Raw genomic sequence first — 8,808 nt, forward strand, 5'->3', positions numbered from 1 at the left:
ACCTCCCCAAACGTCGGCAGGAGGAACGGAGACCTGCCGACGTTTGGGGAGGTTTGGGGAGGCGCCCAAACCTCCCCAAACGTCGGCAGGTCTGCGCGGAGGAACGGAGACCTGGGGAGGTTTGGGGAGGCGCCCAAACCTCCCCAAACGTCGGCAGGTCTCCGTTCCTCCGCGCCCTGCCTGCCTGCTTCTTTCCGCTGCGGAAAGAAGCAGGCAGGCAGGGCGCGGAGGTCCGGAGACCTGCCGACGTTTGGGGAGGTTTGGGGAGGTGCGCGCGCACCTCCCCAAACCTCCCCAAACTTCGGCAGGTCTCCGGACGGCGGCGGCTTGGGAGAGGTGCGTGCGATCCTGGAAGCACCGAAGCCTCGGCCGCGTGCAAGTCCTCGGTAAGCTCCGGGCGGTCACTTGCTTCGCGTCTCCTGAGGGAAGGGGGGGCGACTGGAGCGGGCGTGTTTCCTCGCCTGCTGGGCGCCGCGATTTGCCCGGGGAACGCGCGGGCCCCGAATGGCAGCGTGGAGCGAGGAAGCGGACAGCCAGGGCTTCCCCGAGAGCCGCGGCCACACAGGGTATTCCTGTGTATTCAGGCTTGCAAAATGGCGGATCGAGCCTCTGCTGGCGGCAGAGGCTTGCAGAACGGCGGATCGGCTTATACTCGAGTCAATAACTTTTTCCAGTTTTTGGGGGTGAAATTGGGGGTCTCGGCTTATACTCGAGTCGGCTTATACTCAAGTATATACGGTAACTCTCCCACCATTTGACTCACCCATGAAGTCCCTATTTGACTTAAGTTCCCTACATGATTTTTCAAATTAGTGTTTATGAGGGGGAGGTCTTCCAAACATCATTTCATAAGGAGATAGCCTAATTCCCTTTTGAAGGGTGCATCTCACAGACCAAAGTGCTAGTGGCAATGCATCCACCCATTTAAGGTGAGCTTCAAGGCACACCTTAGTCACCTTTTCCTCTATTCTGCCTTGAGTAAGTTTCTAACCACTTCTCATGCATGCTTTGTCTTGGTAAGGAAACATTCAGGCCACCCAGTATAATTACACACCATAACTAGCATTGCTTTATATAGTCCACATTTTGGCATTTCTGTAAAATCAACAACTAAAGAATCCATGGGGTGATATCCCTTAGGCTGGCTTCCTGGCGGAAGAGTAGGTCCTTGTTTTGGATTAACCTGGGCACAGGTATTACATCTCTTGGTTGCATGGGCACACAGCAAGTGAAGGCGATTAATGTACACAATACGACGGAGGGCTTCAGTTAGTGCACTCTTCCCCATGTAAGTAGTTAGCTGAGCTTCTTTTACTACTGGCCAGGTTAAATTCTCAGGGACAAAAATCCTTCCATCTGGGAGTATGTACCACTCTCCCTGTTTGTGTCCTTGCAAGTCTACACTTGCCTGTAATTCCTCAGCTTTGGAATATTTAGGGCTCAGTCCTCTTGGCATTTCTAATGCTACACAAGCTGTCATGTCAGGGTAGGGTTGGCTATCTCGAGTTGCTGATAACCTTGCTTCATCAGCTGCTGTATTTTCTCGGGCTACATCATCTTGTCCCTTTTGATGTCCTTTACAGTGCACGACACTACTCTTTTAGGTCCCCGCACAGCTTTGATGAGTCTTTCAATCAAAAGAGGATGTTTAATTTCTCTTCCTGCTCCTGTCAAGAGTCCTCTCTCTCTATAGAGTGCAGCATGTACATGTAATGTGAGGAATGCATATTCAGAATCTGTCCAAAGTCAACAATTTATTAGCTTCCTCTATCAGGAGAGCTGTGGCTGCCAGAATTTTTAGACATTGTGGCCACCCTTTTGAAACTGCATCAAGTTGTGTTGACAAATAAGCTATGGGCTGTTGCCAACTTCCCTTTTCTTGAGTCAGGACTCCAATAGCCACATTACTCTTTGAGTCCACATACAAATTAAAAGGTTTCTCCAGATTGGGAAGTCCTGTGACAGGAGCTTGAGATAAAGCTGATTTTTAAAGTCTCAAAACAAAAGGCTCCTTTTCTCCCCCCTTTGTGGACTCATAGAGTGGTTTGACTAGCAGGGCAAAATTCAGTATGCAATGGGGCAAGGGTAGCTTCTCTGCCGGAGACGAATAGGCACTGCCAGAGGCTTCACTTGGATGACTAGTGGTGCATGCTGGGCTGCATAACCTGGAGGATTATCTTCTGCCCATACTTGGGGCACTCCAAATTCCTGCCACGTATCGGGGACTTGAACCTCTTGGGCCACCATTATTCACCACATCTCATCTGGAGGGTACTTCATTACAAGTGCCATTCTGTCTTCTTCAAATGACAATGTCTCTCCCATTTTTCATAGCAGGTCTCACCCCAGCAAAGGAATGGGACACTCAGGCATATATAAGAATTGATGTTCAATGTCCCTTCCATTTAGGGAACGTCTCAGGGGCTTCAAAAAAGAATGACGATTAACAGAGCCATCAACTCCTTGCACATTTATGACATCAGTAGAAAAGGGAGCCAATAACTTAGTAACTACAGATCTAGATGCCCCTGTATCTACTAGAAAGGTCACATTATTGTCCCCTATCTTCATTCGGACCAAGGGTTCAGGGGGGGCTTGACTTAACTCTGGTCCCCTTCAGTTTTCAGTCCATTGTTCAGCTGCTGCCAACCCTATGGCCTCAACTTTTTCTTGAAATTGGCCTCAGCCTCTATTTTCTCTTTTTTTCTTTTCTTTTCTTTTCTTTTTTCCCCACTTCTGGGTAAAGAACCCCTTCCTGTAGCCATTCCTTTGTCTGTATTCACAAACAAATTGCTTAGTAAAGAGCAACAAAGCAATCCTCACCAAACTCTGGTTGAGTTTGTTTGCACATAAATCTTCACTCAAAACAATATACAGTAACTCATTTATAATCCCAAACTTTTTCTCAACTTCTTCGTTTTAAACAAGGGTTGAATTACAATTCCTTCAATTCTCTTAGGTATTGTTTTCTATCAGTGTGTCCCACACACAGGCATAAAAACATTAAAAAAATAAAAATAAAATGACAACAAAACACAACTCCAGCAAAATAAATAAAATAAACAAGATTAATAAGATATTGTGAGTTACTGAAATAGTTTTGTATCAAACTCTAATATCAACTCTTCGCTCTTAATATAAATTTAGTCAAATTCCAATTTAATCAGATTCCATTCAGATGGAAACAAATTTCCATTAAGTAGGTTAAAACATTAAATTTCACATCCATCCCAGCTTCCTCAAACCAGAATTCTAAACCGAAAAAAAATAGTTAAAAAGATTAGACCCCCCCTTTTCCTTTCTGTCTCTCTCGCTCTTAAAGCAACACAACCAGCAAAGGTGAGAAGACAGAAAAAGAAGAATTACACAAAAATCTAACCACTAACAAAATAGTTTTCTCTTCTTCACATGCATTTCCATGAATTCTCTCACACATCTTCCATGAGACTTTTCATGCAAACGCTTATATTGCTTTTTCATTTCACTTTTTAATAAACAAACAAAAGAAATTCTGCAGTTTACTGCTTCTTTCACAGTCTGTGGTGGGGGAGAAACTCTCTCTCTCACACACACAGAGGATTATCATGTCCATACATTCATTTCCATTCAAACTGCTTGCATAAACAATTTCACATACAGATATTTCATTTCATACTTTCTTCTGACAAATCAATAACTAATATTATAATTACAAGGAGCTGTTCAGAAGCCAATGAGATCCCTTGTTTGTTGGTTGTTTTTTTTAATAAGGCCTTTTTATTAATTATTATTATTAGACACAACACAGACACTTAATTATTATTATTAGACACAACACAGACACACAAACACTACCTCCACACTCCTCTAACAAAAATGGACTATATACTGCCTGGGATCCATCAGGCACATAAATTTCTTTTATTAACCTATATGTTTAGTGCTTGACATAGCCAATTTTTAAAACTTCCATATTTTGAGCAAAATGCACTAGTGCTTTTAATAGGATTTCTTGGTGAGTTCCTTGGGCTCCTATCCCTTGAACTTGATTAGTGTCATTATCAACATCTGCGGGTTGAACTGGACTCACCACTGGCTGCTGGACTGGAACCACTGGTGGTGGGACTTGAGGCACAGGGTGATACACAGGGACTTGGGGGAGGGGCGCATCTTCTTCATAGGGATCAGTTTTTGAAACAGGTATGGTTTCAATCTGACCCTTTTTTTTCCTTGACATCTAGGATTTCTATTCATTCGTGCCACACAGACCCGCAGGAATTCTACTCAGCATTTGCGGAGCCATTCAGGATTCTCCTTTACTACTATTTGCCACTATTGATATTGATCTGGGTGACCATAATCTCCACTAAAACCTTTCTTGAAATTCTTCAGCATACATTGAAGAGGTGTCCGAGGGACACTTCCTCCACCACCCATTTTCTAAGACACTGCCACTGACCTGTGGTGCCGGACGTTCCAACGGTCACCAACAGGAACTGCAATGGCTTAACCACCCACACAACACTATCTCCAGGGTCACATTAGGACGCGCTGATCCTGGACCCAGGGGGGTGATCAGGCCCCCTCTTCCACTCTTAGTGGGTCTATAGTCCCTACGTTTTACAACAAATGGGACTATTTCATCCACTTTTTTTTAAAACGAGTGGGACTACCCTTTTTTCAATATACTTGCCTGCAGGCGTCTTCTCCCTCAGACGTCAAGTTCTGGTTGTGGATGACTTATTTTGATTCCGTGCGGGTTCTTGGATCGGTCGGGTGTCCACCAGGCGCCCCCACAGAGTCCTCCGCCTCCTTTCGGAGAAATCGTCCGTGCCGGCTAAAGGAAGACAGGACGACCCCGGCTGGGCCCCAGGTGGTCCGTGCCGTCCTCAGTGAAATATCGCTCCAAGTCCCATCTCTGGGTGCCAGAAAATGTTGCAGAATTAAGAGACTCAGACCTCGGAATCAAAAGAAGTTTGTTTTATTTTGCGCGCAAAAGGTTCAGATTAGAAAGCAAAGGCAATGTCTGAACAACTTTCCAGGAAACAAGCAGGTACATTTATAGTCTTCAAAAGTCACAGAACATGGAAATGTAAATTATTAATTCTGATTGGTTACATGGATTCTAAGCCCCCTTCTAGCTCATCCCTAGCCCCCCTTTGCAGTGCGAAATTCTAGCTAAATATCGTGCAACCTTGTTTCTAACAATGGTCACAGGCACCTTGCTAGCATCTAAGTTTCCTGTGCTATGTCTGTGGTTGGGTACAAGCGAGACATATGTGGTTAGCTGTAACTGAATTCTGTGACAGCTATAACAAAGGTGCCCCAGGGGTGAATGTGTGGTTTGACATTTTCCATTTCCTTGTTCTTCTTCTTCTAACTAATACATGCATTATTCTCTATGCCTCACTGTTGTGTCCTACCTCACATTTATGACATACAGCATCCATATGTATTATTTATATTTTTCCTTATGGCCTGCCTCAATAGCTTTAGGCAAGCCAATACAGGTACTCAATTTACGACCAAAATTGAGCACAAAATTTATGTTTAAGTGAGTTTTGCCCCATTTTACAACTTTTCTTGCCACTTCAAGTGAATCACTGCAGTTGTTAAATTAGTAACGGTTAACTGAATCTGATTTCCTCATTGACTGCTTGTCAGGTAACAAAATGAGAGTCCTTCAGGATACTGCAACCATCATAAATGAGTGAATTGTCAAGCATCTGAATGTAAATCACTTGCCCGTGGAGATGCTAAGTGAGAAAAACTGTCAGAAGTCAATTTTTGCAGTTATGTAACATTGAACAGTCACTAAACAAACTGTTGTCAGTGGAAGACTACCTATACCTCCAATGAAAATAAATTTCCACTGATGGATAACTGTTGGGCCATAATTGAGTGCATTTTTAAATACTTTAACTATTTTTACCTGCTCCCTGGATAGAAAAATGGGATATAAATCATTGTGAAAAACAATAAGAGCAACAGATAGATCCAATGTTTTAAACTGATTTTTTTTCCTTTTTGTATACTACTGCATGCCCCTTTGGTGAAGTGGTTAAGGAATCAAGCTAGAAATCAGGAGTTGTAGTGCCACCTTTTTTGCACAAAGCCAGCTGGATGACCTTGGGCCAGTCCTTCTCTTTCAGCCCTCAGTAGAAGGCATTAGCAAGCCAATTCTGAAAAAAAGAAAATTGCAGGGACTTATCTAGGCAGTTTCCAAGACTCGGACACAATTCAACAGAAGAAAAAAAGGGGAATTCAAGAAAAATGGAGTAGAAAATGGAGTATTAAGTATTAATAAGCAATAGTAGATATGCTACTCCAGAGCTGTGAGAGCTGCATAACAGAACTTAAAGTTAGAGCTCTGAACAGGTCTTTATATATTGCCAAAATTTGCTGGAAATTTGTCATTTTTTACATTGAAAGATAATTTATTTCTAGTGAACAATAACCTAAAATAAAATATCATTTCTTTACACTTGAAAAAAATTGCAATTCTGATTTTCACTTATTTTACTTTTGTTTGCTTTCTTCTAAGGGAATCCAGTGATATATAGTCCCTGAGTTCATACCTGCCATGCTGAAATTTAACAGGATTGCCATGTTGGGAAAATATATATGGCTACTGACCACAACAAAGAGATCCAAGTATAATGACTTGGCATGATGTGCATATTTAGCCATGGTTAAATCATGGTTTAACTTGACCTGAACCCTTTTAGTAGTTCTCAAACCAATTAACATCACTGGATTAGGATATGCTCCCAATCTTCTAATACTGATAAATTTTTGTATTTATTACTTTGAATTGCATGCAGTACAAAATATTTAATGAAGTCTTCAAAATCCACTTTACCACAGTCCAGATAAGCTGTTTTCACACAGCATCTTGGATCACAAATTGCTTTTGTATGTGGTTATTTTATGACATGGTATGTTGATCAGAAAGCTGTACTGTATTGAATAAAACCACATCCTGCAGATATACTCTTTGGATATCTTCAAAGGAGACAAATAATGCGCATGTTATCAGGCCAGTGTCCACATATATAATTCACAACTGACAGGATGCAAGAGAGAAATAATGGTGGCATTTCTGTGATCCTCTCATCATGCACGTATCATTTTGATATCACGGGCTTGCTACAAATGCTCATCCATTTTTGATACATCCATTTTCTGTGGACTGATCTGTGGACTGATCGCCTTGGTGGAGCAGTGGGCTAATGCCTCCTTAAGTAACACCAGCTGCCTGCAATTAGTGCAGGTTCGAGTCCCACCAGGCTCAAGGTTGACTCAGCCTTCCATCCTTCCGAGGTAGGTAAAATGAGGACCCAGATTGTTGGGGGCAATTAAGCTGACTTTGTAATAATGCCGCTTGGGGTGTGTGTGAAAGCCCTAATAAGCAGGCATATACATAGAATGAAGGCTACTGCTAAGCTTGTAAGCCGCCCTGAGTCTTCGGAGAAGGGCGGGATATAAATGGAATTAAAATAAATAAATAAATATCGTTTCCAGTTGTTGCAGATATTTTCTTAGTTGTCAGGTTTCCAAATTCTGCCCTGGCAGCTTCTAAAAACCTTGTTTTAAAAGCACATCAAAATACAAGCTCAGCATTTCTTTCTACTTATCTGGTCTGAGCAAATTAGATATCTTTCTAGTGACTGCAGTTTACTTCTCTATTATCTTATCAGATTATTACCAGATGACAATAAAAAGTGCTTCCATTGCAGTTGTACAATCCAGATGTATGCATATTTACAGTATTCAGTAATATTTATGACCAAATATAACGAATTGATGCAATGTGCTGAAACATACAGAATGCCTCATGTTTATCGTAGGAGCAATACTACGTCTCGTCCCTCAACAGGAGAAAGTCAAAGAAAATGGCTGACGAGCTAGAAGAGACACACACTTCCCGGTTTTGTTTCACCCAATCCTTTCAACTGGCTGAGTCACTTACAGATACATAGTAACAAACTACATCTCCGTAATTCCACCAACCAATTTTCTCTAAGCACATGCGGGCTGCGTACGCCAATTCCACGCTCGTAGATCAGAAAAACGCATGCGCTCCAGGAAGGAACGGAACCGTGCACGGAGAGATGCGGAGGCACTGCGAAAACAATATGCTCGTGCTCGACTGTCGTGCGCGCCTGAGCGCAAGAGAAGTTGTAAATAAAGTAAAGCGCATGCGTCTCAGGGGTCTTGTGATTCCAGATTTACACCGCGTCCGCCGCGGTGTGCAAAGTAGCTCGTTTTGCGCATGCGTTTTTCCACAAGTGTGAGAATGCGGGGACAATATGCCGCATGCGTAATAAGACCGGCTAGCTAGTAATTCTAACTTCCGGGTGGCGACTGGACGTGGGGTCGCTATTTCACTGGATGCTTAGGCGAGATCGGTGAACGTTTGAACGGCTCTTTAAATAATTGCAGTTCGATGGTGCTCCGGATGGATTAAGTACCCTGTAAACCGCCCTGAGTCCTATGGGAATAGGGCGGTATACAAATCCAATAAAATAAATAAATAAATAAATACCCAGTCCCATCACGCTGTACTGCAAGATTCCTTTTGAAGTCTTCACTCTACAACTATCCTCAGAGAGGCTGTTAGGAGAATTGAGGGGATCCATGCTACTCTGAGCTTGGTTGCTCTCTTGCAGACGATTCATTACCCAAGCTAGATAACATCAATGCTAGTAAGGAGTCGGGTTTGCTCTCATTTTATATTCTAGTGGCTTTCCCTGTGAGAATATAAATTGAGAGCAAATCCCACCCCTTTTAGCATTGATTATGCTACCTAGTTTTGCAATGAAACCT

At 42.7% G+C, this 8,808-nt stretch overlaps 1 long non-coding RNA gene across 1 annotated transcript; it reads right to left on the reverse strand.

The window, feature by feature from the left end:
• Positions 1-400: 400 nt before the first annotated feature.
• Positions 401-8,090, reverse strand: LOC308676515. The gene is made up of 3 exons (XR_014028304.1): positions 7,952-8,090; positions 4,673-4,937; positions 401-2,773 (listed from the first exon to the last, which is right to left on the reverse strand). It is a non-coding gene; the product is annotated as an uncharacterized lncRNA (long non-coding RNA).
• Positions 8,091-8,808: the final 718 nt, after the last annotated feature.

The sequence above is a fragment of the Vipera berus genome, assembly GCF_964194415.1.
Source record: "Vipera berus genome assembly, chromosome: W".
NCBI lineage: Eukaryota > Metazoa > Chordata > Lepidosauria > Squamata > Viperidae > Vipera > Vipera berus.